The 21,328-nt window shown below is 39.1% G+C and overlaps 1 long non-coding RNA gene across 1 annotated transcript; it reads left to right on the top strand.

Annotated features, from left to right (window-relative positions):
- Positions 1 to 7,212: 7,212 nt before the first annotated feature.
- Positions 7,213 to 12,997, top strand: LOC141545101 (uncharacterized). Its single transcript, XR_012482884.1, has 2 exons — positions 7,213 to 7,491; positions 10,277 to 12,997. It is a non-coding gene; the product is annotated as an uncharacterized LOC141545101 (long non-coding RNA).
- The last annotated feature ends 8,331 nt before the right edge of the window (positions 12,998 to 21,328 follow it).

Here is a 21,328-nt window from a genome sequence, read left to right as displayed (position 1 = left end):
TTGTGATCTCCATCCTTGGTTTGGTCAAGAACCTTCTACTTAGCCATTATTGTGAAAGACATCTTCCATTTTCCTTTAAGGTTTAATATGTAATCTTTTATATCTAGGACTTACGTCTATTCAGAACTTATGTAATATGTCACAAGATAATGATTTAAGTTTAATTTCCAGCATATTGTTTTCTAGTTTTTCCCAATTTTTATCAAATAGTGAGTCCTTACCCCTTAGTTGAGAGAGGTCTTTGGATTTTTTAAACACTATTTTACTGCATTCATTTTCTTTTGGATCTTATGGAATTAATCTGTTTCAGTGATAATTATTCTATTTTTTGATCAGCATCACATAATTTTGATGATTATCACTTTTACAATGTAGTTTGAGAAATGCTATTCTGGCTTCTTTCATTCTCACATTTTTCACTTAGCTTTTGTTCCTCAGGATAGATTTTATTATGTTTTCTAGTCCTATAAAGTAGCATCCTTGGTAGTTTGATTGGTGTAGTACTGAATAGGTAAATTAATTGAGGTAATATTGTCATTTTTATTATATTGTCATAACCCAAATTCTAGTAATTAATATCTCTTCAATGATTTAGGTCTGTATTTCTGAAAAGAGTGTTTTGTGGTCATATTCATATGATTACTGTGTGTTATGATAGATAAAAATGCCTAAAACTTTATAGTTTTATAGCTTTTTTGAAAGGAACTTCTCTATCACCTTTTTCCTGGTTTTTCTTGGTAATATATAGGGAGGCATATTATTTATGTGGCTCTATTTTATATCTTGTTGCTTTGCTGAAGTTGTTAATTATTTCACCTTGTAATTTATTCTCCAGGAACTCTTAAACCATTATATAAAAAACAATGCTTTTTTTCCTCTTTGCTTGTGCTTTCAATTTCTTTTTCTTATCATCTTATCATCATTTCTTATAGCTAGCATTTCTAGAACTATATCCCCTAATAGTGCTATTAATGAGCCTCCTTGCATTACTTTTGATCATATTAGAAAAACATGTACCATTTCTCTATTAATATAATAATGGATATTTTAAAAAGGTACATACTACTTGTCATATTAAGGAAAAGTCTTTTCTGATGCTTTAAGTTGTGTTTTGCCAAAAGTTTTTCTATATCTAATATAATGAATCATCTTTAATATTTTTATTATTAATAAAATCTATTATATCTATAGTTTTCCTAATATTGATCCAAAGTTGCCCTCCTGATATAAAAACTACTTGTCCTTAACAACTTTATTAATATGTTGCTCTATTCTCTTTATATTTTTGTTGTTATTCAACTGTACCTGACTCTTCATGATACTATTTGAGGTTTTCTTGGTAGAGCTACTAAAATGGTTGTCCATTTCCTTTCTAGCTAATTTTACAGATGAGGAAACTGAGGCAAACATGATTAAGTGACTGACCCACCATCACACACTTAGGAAGTATCTGAAGCCACATTTGAACTCTAAAAGAGGAATTGGCTCTGTGCGTCATGGCACCAACTATCTGTGACTTTCTTTTTCTTCATCCTTTAAAAATCAATACCACATTTGTTTTCTAAAAGGAATCGGGAGGACCCATCCTGTCTTTTCCTATTTTTACAAACACTTTATATAATATTGGTATTGATGGTTCTTTTATAGCTTGATAGAATTAAATTATAATTCTATCTGGGCCCAGGTAATTTTCTTTTCTTTGGGATTTCATTTGAGCTTTGTTTAATTTCTTTTTCTGAGATGAGTTCTCTATTTTTTCTTCCATTAATATGCAATTGGGGGGGGCAAATATTAGCAAAGGAAGAAATTCATTTCATTTATTAGTTTTAATGGTATATACTTGAGAAAATAGTTTTTAATAATTTCCTTTATTCTCTTTTCATTTGCTGTACAATCTCCTTTTTGCTTTTAATATTGACAGTTTTGTTTCCTGCTTCTTTAAAAAATCTGATTAGCTAATAATTTATCATTTAAAAAAATAACTTCCAGTTTCATTTATTAATTTAATGATTTGAGAATTATTGTTTTTGCTTTCAATTTTTTTATCTTTTTAAGTTTCAGCATTTTAATTTTGGGGTTTACATAGGGTTTTTTGATTTGTTCCTTTTCTGGGTTTTTTTTTTAACTTGGATATGTAGTACATTGATCTGTTCTGTCTCTATTTCGGTGATAAAAGCACTTAGAGATGATCATGTTATTGGCATATTATTCAGTAAATTCAGTGGTTCCCTTCTACCATTAGGATCAAACACTAAAACCTCATTTAACATTTACAGCTTTTCCCATTTTTTTCTTTTCCACTCTTACACTTTACTGGAATTTGAACTTATGTCCTTTTTTTAAAATCTCAAATCATACTTTTTTTTCCATCTTTATTGGACATGTTCTTAATTTCTCTAGATTTATAGACTGGAAGTAGAACTGTGGTTTGGATTGTACCTCTCCTGAGTGCAGTTCTTTCTCAGATGTAATGGTCAGGCCTTGATTCAGAAGATGTTTATTGTGTTGAAAGTCAAGGTTCCAGCCATTGTTCACTCTTATTTACAGTCTTGGAAGGAGCCAGTACTCCTTAAGACGCCTGAGGATGACGCTTCCTTGGCATCCCTGCTCCTCTCTAACCTAAGAAGGCAGACTTTTTGCCACATGTTGGGTATGAGTGAATCACTCAGACAACCACAAACTTTTATAAGAGAATGTCTCTTCCCTTCTTGGGGAGCTTGTATATGTCCATCGTGGAAAAACAATGCTGATCTCATCTCACACATTTATTGTTGATTAATCTTTATGATTATAAATATTGCATTATTCTTTAATTGAACTTTTCTGCAAACATATTCTGTTCAACATTTTGTAGTTAGAGTGCTGAGAAATGTAAGGACGTTTGGACAGGAGCTCTTTAAAGGCCTTAATTAGCTGGAACAAGGGAAGGGGGGCAAATAAAGCTTTGCCCCTGAACTCTGTGGTTTTCCTTCCACGGTGACATCTGTCTTACTTTATTTACAAGCCTCACTTGCTGCTGGCTGTCCTCTGCTGGCCTCTGGGCTGACACTCCAGGAATTCTATTATTATCTTTCCCAGAGCCTTCCTTTTCCCTTCACTATCATGGAGGCGCTTGCTGGATTCTCTGTAAGGAGGGGCCCCTTTGGACAGAACAGAGCACTTATTAAGCACCTACTATGTGCGGGGATATTGTGTCCTGGTCTGTACTGTTCCCTGCATTGCTGCTTCTTCCCTTCCCCCTCCCCCCAATACTCACTCCCAACACTCAACTCTTCGACTGTTTTTGCCCTAGGTGAAAGAATTCCTGATTATGGCTCTGCTTGCCTATACTCTTCTCATCAACTGTCAGGGAGGCCAATAATTAGAAGGATCTAGTGAATAACCAACTCCCACTCTCTCCCTATACACATCTATTATGTGTGTCTATAACCTCTTTTATGTTTCTAATTTGTGTGTGTATGCTCAAGGACTACTGATTAAGGGTCCCTTATTATTGGGTAAGGAAGAGATGCTTCCCTTTCTCTCCCAGGAAAGACAAATGGCTGAGGCCCACAGATCAATCCACATCCTGAGCATCCCCCTCTGAGCCCCACTAGCTGCGTCCCTTCACCTAGCTGAGGCAATATTTCTCCTATTCATCCCCTTGGATGCAGTATCTCAGGTTACTCATCTGGCCTCCCAGATCTCTTTAGTTCAATTTCCAGTGTCAAGGGCTAACTCTCTCAACTCACAAAGCTGGTCTGATCTTAGGCGGTGACTGACCGGGTTTGCTCCCTCCTGGATTCTTTCTACTGGGAGTCTAGTTCTGTTGTTACAAGATGCCTTAATCACACAGGGGAGTAGAGGAAGTAGGAAAAAATACTCTTCTCCTTCCAAAAGATCTAGTTCCTCTTTTCCAAGCTGCTCCTATTCTTACTTTATTAAACTTATATTTCTTAGAGCCTCCTACTGCCTTGATTACTACTCAAGAGTGTTGTGTTGATTTTTAAAGGGCAAAAAATACTCTCCTCCTTCCAAAAGGTCTCACTCCTCCTTCCTAAGCTGCTCCTCTTCTTACCTTACAAAACTCATATCTCTTTTTTTATTATAGCTTTTGATTTACCAGATATATGCATGGGTAATTTTTCAGCATCGATAATTGCAAAACCTTCTGTTCCAACTTTTCCCTTCCCTCCCCCCACCCCTTCCCTCAGATGGCAGGTTGACCAATACATGTTAAATATGCTAAAGTATATGTTAAATACAATATATGTATACATGTCCATACAGTTATTTTGCTGCACAAGAAAAATTGGACTTAGACATAAGTTAAAAATAACCTGAGAATGAAATAAAAAATGCAAGCACACAAAAACAGAGGGATTGGAAATGCTATGTAGTGGTTCACACTTATTTCCCAAAATTCTTTCACTGGGTGTAGCTGGTTCTCTTCATTGTTGAACAAATGGAACTGATTTGGTTCATCTCATTGTTGAAGAGGGTTGTGTCCATCAGAATTGATCATCATATGGTATTGTTGTATATAATGAAGTATATAATGATCTCCTGGTCCTGCTCATTTCACTCAGCATCAGTTCCTGTAAATCTCTCCAGGCCTTTCTTAAAAAATCCTGCTGGTCATTTCTTACAGAGTAATAATATTCCATAGCATTCATATACCACAATTTATTCAGCTATTCTCCAGTTGATGGGCATCCATTCAATTTCCAGTTTCTAGCCCCTACAAAAAGAGCTGCCACAAACATTTTTGGACATATAGGTCCCTTTCTGTTCTCTAAGAGCTATTTGGGGTATAAGCCCAGTAGTAGCACTGCTGGATCAAAGGGTATGCACAGCTTGATAACTTTTTGAGCATAGTTCCAAATTGTCCTCCAGAATGGCTGGATTCCCAAAACTCATATTTCTTAGAGCCTCCTACCACCTTGACTACTCCGCAAGAGTGTGTTGATTTTTAAAGGGCCACCGAAATCATAGTCAATGGTTAGCTACTCTCTTAACTGAACAACTTCACATCCCCTTCATAAAAGCTTACAGAGTATAGACAATCGTACAGTAATTGGATCCCTTAACCTGGGATAGCCCATCTGCCTAAACAGACAATTCTACCAATGTGTAGCTCTTGGAAGTCCTATGGCTTCTTAGGAGACAGGTGAGAGTTCAGTGCCAAATGAATGTCAAAGGTGGATGAGCAGCAAGCTCATACCAGAGGTGCTAGTCCTCCTTGAACATCCCAGACACCATTTTTCTAGTTAAAAAACATTTATGCTTCAGCCTCAGTGGAACCCTTCCTTGTAACAGAGAAAAACCATTAAACAACATCAGCCAATAAGGTGACTATTTCTCAAAATCCGTGTTAATATCAATCTCCTTTCCTTTCTCTCTCAACTGAGGGGAGGGAGATATGTTTTTTTACTATTTCCTCTCTAACAAAGAAAGCAAAACAACCGAACCGATGAGGGAAGACTCCCAAAAGGCAGCAGAAAAATGTGTGTGAGGGGACATTACACCATTTGCACAGGATAAGGATGTGCTGCAAAGAGTATTGATTTCAGAATTAGAGCATGAAGATCCTCCTGTTTACAATCTGCGTGACCCTGAGTCAGTCACTTAAACTCTGGACTTTAGCTTCTTTGTCTTGAAAATGAGGCAGTTGGGGAAAATAATCTTTATTTTTTTCTTCCAACTTCAATGCCATGATTCTTTAATGCTTAAGATGAAAAGGTGATGTCGGGAGTAATGAAATGGTCTCTGGGTTATAGAAGATTATGAGGGTCAGGAAATCTAGAAGAAAAAGCATTAGTTTCCCCCCTTTTTAATTAGCATTAGCTTTTGAGTAGAAGATTTGCCAGTGGGTCAACATGCATTGATTAAGCCCTTCTTAAGGACCTGACATAGTGTAAAAGTGCTTGGAGACAAGTAGATGGCAGTGGGTAGCAGCTTGGAGTCAGGAAAATCGGAGTCCAAATTCAGCCTCAAACACTTACTAGACTCTGGGCAAGTCACTTAACTTGGTTTGCCTTGGTTTCTACCTCTGTAAAATGAGCTGGAGAAGGAAATGGCAAATGACTCCATCACCTTTGCCAAGAAAACCCTAAATGACATCACAAAGGGTCAGATGTGACTGAAACAACTCAACAACAACAAAATTGTATAGAAAGAGATGATCTTTGCCCTCAAGGAGCTTACATTTTAAGGGAGGAAGAACACGGATAAAAGGAAGTTGAAAGGCAGGGAGTTGTGGTTCTTCCTGAGGCTATCTTTAAGCAAGTCCAGAGTGCAGTGAGAGAAAAATGAATGATGCCCTTCTAAAATGGAAAAGCCTTGCAATGGGGGGAGGGCAGAGAATACTTGCAGGGAGTGAATTTTAGAGCAAAAGGGAGATCTTAGGATGAAGAGGTTTCTGGGAGATGTTTTAAAATTCACTCTGGAGAATCCTCATTCTTTTACTATTTGTGGAACCTGAGACGAGTCAAATGCCTCTGTAGAATGAAAGGAATGGATGAACCAGGGCTTCTTGACCTATTTTGTGTGTGGAGGGGTCATTCTGGTAAAGTCTATGGATTCCCCCACCCATATTGTTTATAAAAGCATCAAATAAAATACCCAGATTTACAACCAATTGTATTAAAATATTTTTAAAAGGAAAAATTCATGGACTCCAGGCTAAAAACCTCTTGACTTAGAGATATCTAAAATCCTTATAGCTATAACCTTAGACTATTCAATCCAATGAACACTTGTTGTCCTTTGGAAAACCAATTGAGAATGAAATTGGGTATGGCATGTCTGCCCCCTAGAAAAGCTCTCTATTTTTCATCTTAGTCATCACCTGGTCCATTTCATTGAGACTATAGGTTCTGAGACAATGTTTTCCTTTTCCCTCTTAAAGTCACCCAATGATAGATTAAGTGTGTTAGTCTCCAATGGGTGAAATTCAAAAGAGTGACTGGGAGATGAAAGGATAACTTCTCGAATTGAATTGAATACATCAGAAAAAATGTTGAAGGCTGGAAGGGAAAAAATATGGGGAGATTGTCCAAAGTGTCTTGTTGCTCCCTGGCTTTCCCCTCTGGTGGTGGTGGTAGGGGAGGGCCAGGCACAGAGCTGAATTTCATGCCAAATCTGGAGACAAAGCAGGGAACCGAGCCAAAGGGTAAACATTGTGTACCAGAGATAGCAAGGTCCTAATGTTCTAGTGAGCAGGTGGGATAGTCCAGGTGCAAGTAAGAGGCAATCAACCAATCCACAAGTGTGCACTAACTGCCTTATGGGCAGCAGTAATTATAAACAGGTGCCTTGTAAGTGCAGTTCATTGAGGAAGGAGATCTGTTCAGGAGCAAGGGATGGACATAAGTAAAGGGGAGCTGTCAAGAGCTGTCAAGAAGACAAGTTGATGTGCTGAGTCCCTCCTCTCCCTTGGTGATGGCTTTTATGTTGGAAGACTGGGCCGGCCGTGGCCATTCACCTACCTTTGCTTCACGGAAGGCAGTGGTAAGCCACAGATCACTGGAATACCCTCAAACCGTGGCTGGTACTCAACGGCACAAATGCTAAAAGGGGATCCATCCCATTGCTGGTTCTAATAGTTGGGACTCCAAGGAGAGCGAGTGTGGTACAAGGGAAAGAATGGAGTCGCAGGATCTGAATTCCAATCCCACTTGCTACTTGTGTAACTTTGGTAGCCAGTTTCTTCCTATGTAAGACAAGAATTGGACTCCAAAGGAGTGCAGTGGACAGAGGATTGGGCTTGGAGCCAGGAAAAGCTAAGTTCAAATCCAGATTCAGACACTTACTAGCTGTGTAATTTTGGACAAGCTACTAAAATTCCATTTGCCTGAGTGCCCTCAACTGTAAAATGGGGGTAATAATAGCATCTGTTTCCCAGGGTTATTGTGAAAATCAAATGAGATCATATTTCTAAAGTGCTTAGCATTGTGCTGGGTTCATAGTAGATACTATACACATGCTAGTTATTTTTATTATTTTTACTATCGTTATACATATTGTCTTATTGTAGGACCCTCTCCCAGCTAATTGTCTAACTCCTATATGTGCCCCCAGAAGGCAGCTCACTACTTTCCCTCAAGGTTCTAAGGATAATCCTCAGGAGTCCCCATCTGATGGGTTCTCCAAAAGTGATGAACCAGTTGACATCAGTTAGCTTTTATAAAAGAGATATTTACTGAAAAGATATAACAAGTACAACAGTTAGAAAACTATTCCCCCAAACTAGGGACACATATTCTTATGCAAATATCTCTAAGTCTCTCAGAGAAGAGCTTTGGTTAAAGACTAAACTCACAGCTCCTGTTTATTGGAAGTCTTTTGACTCCTAATAAAGGACCTGTTAGTTATTCCCTGCTCAGTTCTGAGGATTGGTGTCCTTGTAGAGTCTCAGTGTAATCTTTCCTTGGCACATAAAGAGTTTGGATTTTGGTCTATGTTTCACTTTCTGAGGCAAACTGCTGTAAACCATTTTTATTGGGGCTTAGGAGATGATATCACTATTACCAGCTCCAATGGATATTGCTAACCATACTGACGAGAACTCCACATTTTCTGACCTCTCAAAATTCACAAGATTATCACTTGATCACTGAAAAGGGGCTAAAAGCCTTATCCTCTTGTTGCCTTCTTGTACGGGCACAAAAGTCTACATTCTCAATGTGCTCCCGAGTCTAGATGCTTCACTGCTGGATTTTGAACTTCTGAACTGACTAGCCTCTTCTATAGTCACTTGGATAGTCTCTCCTGAAGAGACAGATTCTCTTTAACCAATCAGAAAACATTCATCTAATGATCAAAACACTTTATTCCATCCAGATTGATTAAAGACTTGCTTGAACCATGGTAAACCTTTGATTGATTGATTGACTAAATCCACAAGTCTGGGCCTTCTAGGTTTACATTAATTAGAGTGGGGATTTGTTTCCTTACCCTTACATTATAATCCCTCTGCTTATGCCTGACCCTCTAGTTTGATTAGATCTTCTGGAATTAACATCTGAATAATAGTAACAATCACTGATATTTATATAGAATTTATTCATGAAGTATTTTCCAAGTATTATTTCATTTTATCCTCATGACAATCCTGGAAGGTTGATGCTGTTATTAGCCCCATTTTAACATATGAGTAAACTAAGGCAGATAGAAGTTAAGTGACTTGCCCAAGCAAGTAAACTTTTGAGACTAGATTTGAATTCAGGTCTTCTGGCCTCAGAGTCCAGCACTTTACTACGTCACTTAGCTGCCTCTGCTTGAGTCTTCTGTTGTGCATTTAGTTCTACCTGCTTTCATCCTGTCTGTTTTCCCAGAATACATCTCTCTCTCTCTCTGTTCTTATCCAGAAGAATTTGGAATTTGCTAATTCCAATTCCTTATAACTATCTTGTAATTCACCTCATGACCCCTTTTTATTACTTCTATTTCCAGCTTGAGACTTACAGGTATACTTTTTAGCCCAATCCAATCTAATCCCATAAATACTTATCAAGTATCTATTATGTGCCAGGTTCTGTGCTTTTTGTAATTACTGATGGAATCCATGTCAATGCAGGGGAGCTAATAGTTGAGAAATATTCAAGGTACACTGAGAAATACCAGATTATCTTCACTGATAAGGGAGCACTCTCTCTCTGGGTCCCAAGTACAAAGTACTTTTCAACTGAGATTTTGTGGCCACCTCAACCACCAGATCTTGTATTTCTGCCCTGGGGACGCAGCTTTCAGATCTGCTCCTCTACCTTTGTTGAGAATGACCCCCCCCCCAAAATCACTTTGAGAACTGGGATTCAAGTGAACAGATGCCAACCACATTATTCTCCTAATGACTATTACTCCTGCAGGCACCTGCCTGCGTTCTCTTATTTAAACAACAAGCAGAAAGGTTGGGCTCTTCCCATAACTGATGAGAAGGAGATCACAGAAGAGATATAACCGCCATCTGCACTAGAAGGTCGCAGGAGCTTCACATCTGCTTGAGTCACTCATCCGTGCTTGGCCAGACTGTCCCCCAGGTGCATGAAATTACATGGCACTGTAGAAAGCACATTAGATTTCAGGAAAATGGGTTCAAATTCTTTTTCTGCTGCTTATTGCTTGTAGGAACTCAGGCAAATTATTTAATATTTCTGGACCTTGGGTTCCTTATAAGTAAAATAGGGGTTGGAATAGATAATGTCTAAGGCTCCCTCTAGTCTACAATCTATCATTCCATGATTTTTCTGATTTCCCTTTCATTTTGAGATTTGCTTGTGTGTTCTTTGTTTTCAAGGAGGACCAGTTGACATCTAGGATGATATCTTGATTTGTGTGCGAATTGGATTTAAGGGAAGCAGAGTTGCATAACTCACTTTCTCCTCCTGAATCATCAGAGTCCAATAGCAAGACAAAAGCTAAAAGGACTGGCAGTGGCCTGGGATGCACTGGACGATCCTGGTCTCTTCGATGTCTGACCGAGCCCTAAAAGCTCCCCAGCACCTGCTTCAGCCACTTTTGTGGCCATTGGAATAAATTCTTTTCACCTGCTTATTCCGCCAGGGAAAGTCTTTCTCTGTTTGAGGTAGACATTCCCCTAACTCACTAAAAAGTTTGAGGTCCATCAGTTACCTTTAACTTGGTTTAGTCCATCTGCCAAGATGGTTTTACTGGAGTGTGGCCACTGGGATGCTACTTCTTTTATTTTTAGATGTATAATTCCTGGTAGAGTCATGTTTTCTAGCTCTTCCTCCTGGCCCTCTCCCTTAAGTGCCTTGTACCAACCAGCTAGATTTAGAGCCACGAGGAGGAAAGGGTGAAGAAAGAGCTGGGACAGCTTGAGGTCTAATGATTAAACCAGAGAGTGTCTGGGAGGCAGACAGGAGGCATGTCATAATAAACCCAACTCAACTTCACTTTATCAACACAGGAAGGGAAGCCAGCTGGAGGATTCTGTTTAGCCTTTCACTGCTAAGTCAACACCCTCCTCTGACTTCCCTGCTTCACAAACACTTTATGCCTGCAAATTCTCTTTATGGGTTTTTGTACATCCACATGTCACCCGGTTAGCTGGCACTCACATGACTCCAAGGAACGTGGCGAGACGGTGGAAATCTGGGGCCTTCCAGCAAAGCCCTTTCACCCTTGCTTGTCTGCAAAACTGTGGCCAACTCTCTAGCCTCCCCGGCAGGCAGGGGCTAGTCGGGCAAAATTTAACCCCACAGAGAGAATAGAGGCAGCTACAAGAAGGGTTGGCTCCCTCCCCATCACCCCAACTTAAATTTTCCTGCTTGCTGTACTGCAAATCAAAGGAATCCCTCTTCAGGAAGAAGGTGCCATCTGTATGTCCAGGGGGTTTGAGTGGCAAAGCCTTGCCCGCTAGGCTGAACCACTTTAGAACTTCAGACCCTGCCCACCAACCTTGTGGCTACAGCCTTTGATAATGGACTCCAGTTTATCCTCTGTCCACTGCCTCGGAGTAAGCCATTACCATTCATTTTCTCTCCTAGGTCAGTCTTCCTGACTATGACAGAAGTGACTTAAATTATGGATCAGTCACGCAGTTCACAAGCACATATAAAGTACTTATTATGGGCCAAGTACTGCAGAGACAAAAAAAAGATTAAAAACACTCTTCTCTCAAGGATGTCAGGAAATATTTGAGAGAATACAAACTGTGGATATGTTGAGGTGATTTTAAGAGCTGAAGTGCTTAGGTCTAGAGTTCCACTTTAGCCAATTTTTCCCAGTCTAGAATTTCTCTCCAGGCTTATTCTCAAGTCGGGACCCACTTGTAATACAAAATGAGCACTTGCCAGGCTAGGAGCAAGCAGACCTGAGTTCTGTTCTCAGCTTGGCCACTGATTGGCTGCGTGACCCGGGGCGTTTCTTAATGATGGAGGCACCTGTCTCTATAATTCAGTTTTCAATGACAAAATGAAAGTTTGGGACATGACTTTCAAGGTCAGTTAATCAATATATTTAGTAAGGGCTTACTAGGTCCAATTCTTGGCGGCTTATTGGTATAGTGGAGAAAGCCTTGGACTCAGGAGGATTTGAATTCAAATCCAGTTCCAGTCACTCACTATGGCTGACTTATTTACTGAGCTATTCATTTAACACTGTTTGCCTTAGTCTCCTCATCTGCTAAATGAGCTGGAGAAGGAAAGGATGAAAATTTCCTGCATTTTTTACCAAGAAAATCCCCAATAGGGTCATGAGGAGTCAGACATGATTGAAATGACACAATAAAAACAATATTCCACCAGCCCTGAAGTCAGGAGGCTCTGACCTATCTTGTGTGACTCTGGGCAAGTCACATAACCCCAATTGCCTCAGAAAAAAAAATTCAATTCTAAAACTGGGCATTTCTATGATTTCCCTGAACAATTAATCCTTTTCTTCCTGGACTGAATGAGAAATCTGTGTCTTGTATCCAGATTCCATTTCTTATCTAGGCTGTTTCTGTTTATCAAGCAGTGGAAGAATGGTGCCTTGTCTGGCCCCTTCTCCTGAACTAGAAATCTCTTTTCTCCATCATCTCCCTTTTGCTTGAAGATGTTGTCTGGAAATATCATTGCCCTTGTGCTCCTAGCCACTTTGTCTTTCCTCAGGGATACAGAAAGTTAGCTCTCCTTTGCTTATTGACAATTAACTGTTACGAGTGTAAACTGTGAGCATTTTTGTTTTGTTTTGTTTTGTTTTTCTCCCCAGATTATTTTTACCTTTCGAATCCAATTCTTCCTTTGCAACAACAACAACAACAAAATTCAGTTCTGCACATATATATTGTACCTAGGAGATACTATAACATATTTAATATGTATGGGAATGCCTGCCATCTGGGGGAGGGGATGGAGAGAAGGAGGGGAAAAATTCGGAACAGAAGGGAGTACAAGGGATAATATTGTAAAAAAAAATTACCTATGCATATGTACTGTCAAAAAATGTTATAATTATAAAAATTAATAAAAAAAATGCTGTGATAGAAAAAAACAAAACAAAAAAAAAACCAAAACAATTAACTGTTGGCACTTGAATGGCCATTGTGTAACCAGCACGCTCAGGACCATGTCAGTACTTCCTGATTTGCTTGGCTCTCCCATCCCACTATACACTGCACCCCTATCGAGCCCTAGTGGAAAATTTGACAAGAAATGATGGTAGAACCCCTCCCAACTTAGCCGGGCTGGTTCTGAGCGGACACCCAGCCAGCGAATCACCGGCAAAGGTATTCTGTAGGTTTGCCAGAGGTTCCAGCAAACGGGGTCCCCTCACACTTCAGTGCAGCATCAAAGAGCTTTCATCTAAGTCTTTTGATTTACATACAGAAGATATCTAGTGAGTGTTCTGTAAATATCACAGTCAGGAGCTTGAAATAAGAGATTCTCATGGCTCCAATTTAAGTATGGAATACAATGTATTGTGGAGTCTTACAGATAAACTCTATAAATCGCCACTGTTGCACTGAGCGCTACTTTTATTAGGTTACTCCCCTTCTGTAGAATTGACAATAGCTCCCTATTTCCTCTTATTTCATACTATATATCTATGTAAATAATGTATCTATGAAAATAATGTAACACATGAATTTCTCCATATCAAGTTTATATTTCTCTCCCTTGTTTTCTTTATGCTCTAGCCTCTCCTCAATCTGACCTTACCTTTCTTTATAATCCCATATAAGTCCTTTGCACTAGTTATCATTGCCCCCCATGATTGTTGTTTTTTTAAATGTTTGCTTCTGTGTACAGAATATTCTTTCCACTCCTGGCTGCCTCACTAGATCCTATCGAGCTTTAAGCCACAGTGCTACCTTCCAAAAGCCTTCCTCTAAAACTCGGTCCCAAAGGGAGCTCTCCCCCAGAATCTGGACGGTATATAGAGCATAACATGTTGGAAGTGGATTTAAATCCTGCCTCACTACTTGCTGGCTGTGAGACAGTGAGGGGGTCATTTACCTTCTAGAGCTCCATATCTGCCCAGGGTCTAAAGTGCTCCAGGCTTTAATCTATCTGTGCAAAGGACACCTCAGTGTGGGTACCTTTTTCCTTACAAGTTTCCTGATGAAATTACCTTCCTTCTCTTCACAATATTGCAGGATCCCAATAGTTCTCACCCACTACGAGAGTCACTACACTTCTCTAAATCTCAATTTCCCCATTTGTAAAATGAGTATTAACTGGCACCATATACACTATAGGACCAAAGCTTGTACTTTCCTGGCACATCTTTTGAGAAACAAGAGTCACATCCAGGCCCCTGTGAATCACTGACGCCGGATTCTGAAGGAGGAAATCATGTATTTAAGCCCTCAGTGGTGTTGGGCTGATCAAGGAGATGGGGAGAAATGGCAAAAACTAAGTAGATGGGAAGAGTTGGGACTGTAGGTGCAGTTGCTGTGGCCCAGAATCAGCTGGGGCCCTATTACATGGGACTATGTAAGGAGGGGGCTGGCCAAAGCCTTTAGGGGAGGGGACTGGGTCAGGGTGGAGATCCAAAGCCAGATTAGAAACCCGTTTCAGTGGGTGTACCTCATTCAGTCCAGACAGATGGGGACAAGGGCCTGTTCACTTCCTTGGCAGAAGACAAGAACTCGGTAACAGCACATACTGTACAGACAATACCGTTCTGGCTCCCTCCCTCCCGTCTCTGATGGGTTGGTGTGCCAACCACTCTCTGTGTGCAAGTGCCAAGCTGATGTGGTCAGATGATCCGGGCATCTGATAGCAGAGACCTGAGCCAGCAGCCTTCACTGCTTGGTGCTTCTCTCTGGTGGAGACCACAGAGAAGGGGAACCTCAAGCAGAGAGAGGGCCCTTGGAAGGAGGAAGATGGAGGAGCAGGAGAAAAGGAATTATTGCAAAAGCAAGATTCCCAGATCATGGGATGAGGGACTCTGAGTCAGAAGGGACCTTTAAGATCAGCTTGTCCAACCCACACCTGACCCAGAATCCCCCTACCCCATCATTCCATCAATCAATAATTATAAACAAATTTATTAAAAAACTACAAAGTAGGTACTTAGCTTATAATTATTTTGTCATTAAGTAACTACAAAATTTTTAATGTATTTCAGAGTACAAAACTTATCTTTCTTTGAATACCCAGAGCTTCTCTGAGTCCTGGCACATCTACTTTTTAACTGATTGTGTGCCCACCTAGAGATGAAGTATGAAGACAAAAGCAGAAAGAGTTTCTGCCCTCAGGGAGCTGAGGACCAGTTAGTCTAATCATCCTTGCCAACTGGTCATCCAGCCTTTGTTGGAAGACTTCAGTGATGGGGAACTCACTACCTGTCAAGATGGATCTTTTCACTTTGGGGTGTTCTGATTGTTAGGACAATCTTCTAGTTGAACTAGACGGTCCCTCTTGGTAGATGGTCTTTTCTAACTCCAAATCTCTGGTTCCATCACTGTGGGATTGAGTCAAAATTTTCCTCTTGGCAGCCCCTCCCCACTGTGCCTAGTTCTGGTCTCCTAGGTGGCCAAGCAGAACCATTTTAATCTCCCTTCTTTCAGATACTTGGAGACAGCTGCTTTGTCTTCCACAGATTTCCTATGCTCCAGATTGAAGATTTCCAGTTCATTCAATGTAGACATAAATTATATAGTTTTGGTTTCCTGGTTACCATCTTCTGAATGTGTTCCTGTATAGCAATGATTTTTCTTAAATATGGCCCATGGAAGAATACCGAGCTCTAAGCAGAATTCTAAGAGGCCTGGGCCACTCTGCTTTATTCCTACCCTCTACATCCTGTGAAAGTGAGAAAAAGGCAGGTGAGCCTATCTAGAGAGATGTCTGACTGCCTAGCAATGAGGGCCAGTCTGTGATGGGGCTCATGGTATGTCTAGGCAATCCCATCTATGAAAGGACAATTGGAGTTATTGTATGGAGCAGTAGGGAAGGCAATAATTGGGAGGGCAAAACTTTGGAGTCATTTTTTGAAGGAATGGGAATGCTTTGGGAGAGAGATTGAGTGAGTTCCTGCCTTTCCTCTGCCATCTTGGCTGCGCCTCCAAGGTCAAAACTTTGATCTGAGCACAGTGGCAGAGTGGATAGAGTACTGGGCTTGAAGTCAGGGAGGATTCACCAAATACTTACTATCTGTTTGAACCTGGGTAAGTCACTAAATCCTGTTTATCTCAGTTTCCTCATCTGTAAAATGAACTGGAGAAGGAAAAGGAAAACCACTCCAATATCTTTGCCAGGAAAATCCCAAATGGGGTCAGGAAGTATCAGATATGATTGATCAACAGCAACAAAATGTTGTTCCCGAAACATTCAATCTAGAATGAGCGTTGGATTTAGAAACATAAAATTTGGTCCAAGGCCTTAATTGTTGGGTAACCTTGAACAAATTGTTTTACTTCTCAGCCTCTGCAAAATGGGAATCAAGTAAACAAGGTATTTCCAGCTTCATGGACTTGTTATGAAGCTCTAGGGAAAAAGCAAATGTAAAACATTTTGTAAGTGGAAAAGAACTGTAAGGAAGTCATATGTTGTTATAGTGAAAAGTGTGGCTTCATGAGAAAAGAATGGTCTTGGGGAGAGAGAATTGACCACTCGTCTGACTACTTTTCAAACTCTTTGAGATACTTCAAAATAGGGATTATACTTACATTTCCTACCTTCTAAGAAAATTGTGAAAAAGGCACTTTGCAAACCATTAAGTGCTCTATTAATGAATTATCCTTATTTTTACAATGATTATTTCTCTATTTCTGATTTTATCCTCCCAAGTAGAATGGTTTCCAAAGGATATAAATTCTTAAACACCATCCCTTTTCAGTATTCTAGTTTTATACATACAACTAAATCTATCTTTTTCCTAAGGTGAAGTAGCCAGAAAGAAAAAAAGTCTCTCAATTTCTTTTCATTTGGGAATAAATGCCTCTAGAAAAGATAAATGTAGGCTAGCTACCAAGACACCTGAATTTTATTCCTTGGTCTGCCATTAACCAGTCATGGGGTCTTGGGCAAGCAATTTCTTTTCCCCTAGCCTCAGTTTCCTCACCTGTAAAATGAAGAAGCTACATTAGATAATTTCCAAAGAGCATTCTAGTCACAATGTTCTAGGATTTCTATTGTTTATCATTTTATTCAATTCTTCTTGACTCTATTTTGGGTTTTCTTAGCAAAGATACTAGAGTGGTTGGCCATTTTCTTCTCTATCTCATTTGACAGATGGAAACTGAGGCAAATAGGACAAAGAGACTTGCTCAGAGTCACACAGCTAGAAAGTGCCTGAGGCTGGATTTGCACTCAGGCAGATGACTCTTCTTGACTCCAGAGCTTGCATTATATCCATAGTGTCACCTAGCTGCCTGATTTCCATTAGCTTCTTTCTAATAATCAAAGGTATTTATTTTCAGCCAACCAACTAGTATTTACTGAGTGCTCTCTATAGGCAAGGCAGTGTCCTAAGTACTAGGGGGTGAGGTGAGGTGGGATGGAAAGTGGACATAGGGCAAGAAGAAGACATAGTCCTTTTCCTACAGGAACTTAAGATTGGAGAGACAAGATGCAATATAAAGCAAAGTCAAAGAAAACAGCAATAAGAGACAGCACTTATTTGGTGTGGTACATCAAGGCTCACCAAATCCTAGGTGACGGGTCATCTGGGAGATTGTAAATCTCATCTTGTCAACTAATAGTGTCAGGAAGGTTTTAGAGGAAATTGAAGAAATGTATTTTGTTCTGCTTGTTCATGGGCATTTCAAAAAAAAACATAACTCCATATTACCATTTGGACTAAGAAGTTCATTTTGAGTTGGTGCTGGGTTCTTGGAAATACCTGATGGACTATCAAAGCCCTCCCAGTTCAGTGACCTGAGGGGAAGGCTCAGTGACCCCATATATGGCCTAGGCCATAGTCTGTCCAGAGGCTGATGACCCTCTTTAAGCCTTTCCATGACGTCCTTCAAGATAGGATTGCTGGCTTTCAGTGACTCTAATTTGGATTTTATGATGATTTCTGGAAATAATTCTCATTGGCAGACAAGTCTTTTCATCTTCCTCTTTTTTTTCCTTCTGGAAAGCTGAAGCATTCATCTGGCTCCTGACTTTGGGGGCTGGCTCCCAGATCTGAAGCCAATTTGTCAGCCTTGTGTCACAGACATGCCAGAGGTGTTCAGGGGAAAAAGAGATAGAGGGAGCGAGGGGATTTCTATCAACATCTCGGCGCTGGATGGGAGGGAATTTTGTTCTCTGTCTGCATAGAACCAGCAGGCTTCTTGCTGCCTGTCACTCAGAAAAGCAAACCATGAAACAGCTTCCACAGAAATGGAGTATGAGATTCCTCTCAGGGGTAATTTGCCCCCCTGGTGTCTAGAATGCAACTGAACTCTTTAATGAATGTTTGGCAAGTGTGACCAGTCTACAGGGGATTGACTGGGAACAATTTTCAGTTTTAGGGCTTGGAAGTAGCTGTCTTCAAAGATGGGTATTGATCATGTTTATCATTTAAATTCTTGGCTTAAGAAGTGATTGTGTCCATTTTTGGGGTCCAGTCTAGATGGATGGATTCTTTATGGTTTCTGCCAGCTGTGGCCAGATGAACCACAATTTCACCTTCTGGGGCCCAAATTGTGCATTTTTTTTGTTATGGCTGGCTTCCACTTATCCCTTCTCATTTACATCCATCTTCTTTCTGACTCTCCTTAGAGTCCACAAAATGCTGAAATTATGGAACTCACCAGGTAGATCAAAGACAATGGAGCCAATAATCATAAGCTGCCAGAGTCGGCCAGGATTAGAAGAATATAGGAAGGTAGAGTTACCCCTCAAGTATAGTACACTGGGGGCATTCTAGTGTGTTTGCATCGGGAGAGTCTAAGACTACACATCCTGAAGGCATCTCCTGAAAGGATTTTCTCTTACAAAGGAATGGCTGGGTATGAAGCAGGGAGGAATTACAAAGTAGAAGAAATATGTTTGGAAAGTCTTCCCACTTTTCTTTGCTCTTCCATCTCCTGTGGTCCAGTGTCCTCTGGCTATCCAAAGTCTCCCATTTCAGTTTTACATCCAGGCAGAATTTCTTTTTTCTTTCACCCACTCACATGTAAAATGAATTTTTGATATTTGTTTGTTTGTTTTTATTTTTTTTAGTTCCACATTCTCTCCCTCTTTGGGAAGGTAGGTTATACACATGCAGTCATATAAATCATATTTGTATATTATTCATGTTTTAAAAAAAGAAAAAAAAACCTCTAGAAAAAAAGTTAAAATTTAAAATTAATTAAAAATTAAAAATTTAAAAAATATACTTTAATCTTCATTCAGACACCATAGGTTCTTATTTAGAGATAGGCAGCATTTTTCATCATAAGTCCTTTGGAATTCTTTGGGTCATTGTATTGCTGGTAATAGCTAAGTCATTCATAATTGATCATCGTACAATATTACTATTACTATATATAATCTACCCACTTTATTTTGTATCTGGTCATGTAAATTTTCCTAGTTTTTTTTCTAAAAGCATCCTGCTCATCATTTCTTATAGCATAATAGTATTTCATCACAATCACATACCACAACCTGTTCAGTTATTCCCCAATTGATGGTCATTCCCTAAATTTCTGATTTTTTCTGTCACATAGGGATTCTTTTCCATTTTTCTTTACTCTCTTTGGGATATAGACCTAATACTGATATTGTTGGATCAAACCATATTCACAGTTTGACTGCCCTTTGAGCAAAGTTCCAAACTGCTCTCCAGAGTGGTTGGAGCAGTTTACAACTCCACCAATAATACATGTGTCTCAATTTTTCCAGATATTCTCCAGTATTTGTCATTTTCCTTTTCTGTTATATTAGGCAATTACAGATATGAGGTGGTACTTTAGAGTTTTTAAATTTGCATTTGTCTAATCAATAATTATTCAAAACTTTTTTTTCATATGGCAACACATAACATTTCTTTTTCTAAAAGTTGCCTGTCTATATGACTATTTTTCAATTAGGGAATGACTTGTATTCTTATAAATTTGACTCAATTCTCTAGGTAATTGAGAAATAAAATCTTTATCAGAGAAACTTGCTGTAAAAAATTTCCCCCAGTTTTATGTTTCTTCCCCCTAATCTAAGCTGTAATTGTTTTGTTTCTGAAAACCTTTTTTAAAAAAGATTCAATGTAATCAAAATTATCCATTTTACATTTCATAGTGATTCCTCTCCTTTTGGGTCAAAAATTCTTCCCTTATCCACAAATATCACAAGTAAAATATTCTCTGCTCTCCTAATTTACTTGTGACACCACCTTTTATATATAAATCATGTCAAGGAGTGTTTCCTAAAGAGAAAATCTCAGTTTCCTGAATACCAGTCACTATCATCAGTATCATCAGTCACTATTGACTAACCACCTATTTTTCTTCCAGTCATTGATTGGGTTCCCTTTCATTGATGGCTCTTTGGAAAAGGGGGGGGGGAAGGAAATAGGGAGAAACCTACTGAGTGTAAAAACAAAATATTTCAATAAATAGTCAATTTTTAAAGGAACTTTATGACACTTTTGATGGGAGAGCAATAAATTCCAAATATTGCACAAATTGATATAATACAAAGAATATGACACTTTTTAAAAAAGGAAATCAATATTCAAGGCAATTTCAGTAGACTTGGGATGGAAAATGCCATCCACTTCCACAGAGAAAACTATGGAGACTGAATGTGGATCAAAGCATAGTATTTTTAACTTTTTGTTTTTGTTTGTTTGCTTTTCTTTCTCATGGTTTTTCCCTTTTTGTTCTGATTTTTCTTGCACAACATGACAAATATGAAAATATATTTAAAAGGAATGTATATTTATAACTTATATCAGATTGTTTACTGTCTTGAGGAGGGGAGAAGGGAAGGAGAAAGGAAGAAAAGGAGAAAAACCTGGAACACAGTCTTACACAAATGAATGTTGAAAACTATCTACAGGTATTTGGAAAATAAAATGTTGTTGAAAATAAAGCAAAACAACAACAAAAAGGAATCAATGCCATTTATAATATTCTTTCTAGAAATTAAATGAACAAAATAAGTTTTTACATTGAAAAATTGAGGAGAGGAAAAAGTGAGCTCCAGTGATACAACAGAAAGAGAAGTGGATTTGGCGTCAGATGCCTGAGTTCAAATCTCAGCTTAGTTATTCCTACCTGTGTGACTTGGACAATCGTTCAAGCTCCCTTGATCTCAAGTTTATTATGCCTGTCATTGAAGGAGAGAGACCAGTCCCACTCAGATGGAAGTCAGACAGCAGCACGTGACATATTAACTTATTTTTGAAATGTAACATTATCTATGTTTTATTGTATTTTTATTACTTTTGTTTAATATTTCCCAATAACATTACTGTGGGA

The sequence above is a fragment of the Sminthopsis crassicaudata genome, chromosome 5 (assembly GCF_048593235.1).
Source record: "Sminthopsis crassicaudata isolate SCR6 chromosome 5, ASM4859323v1, whole genome shotgun sequence".
Taxonomy (NCBI): Eukaryota; Metazoa; Chordata; class Mammalia; order Dasyuromorphia; family Dasyuridae; genus Sminthopsis; species Sminthopsis crassicaudata.
This window is presented reverse-complemented; position numbering and strand designations above follow the sequence as displayed.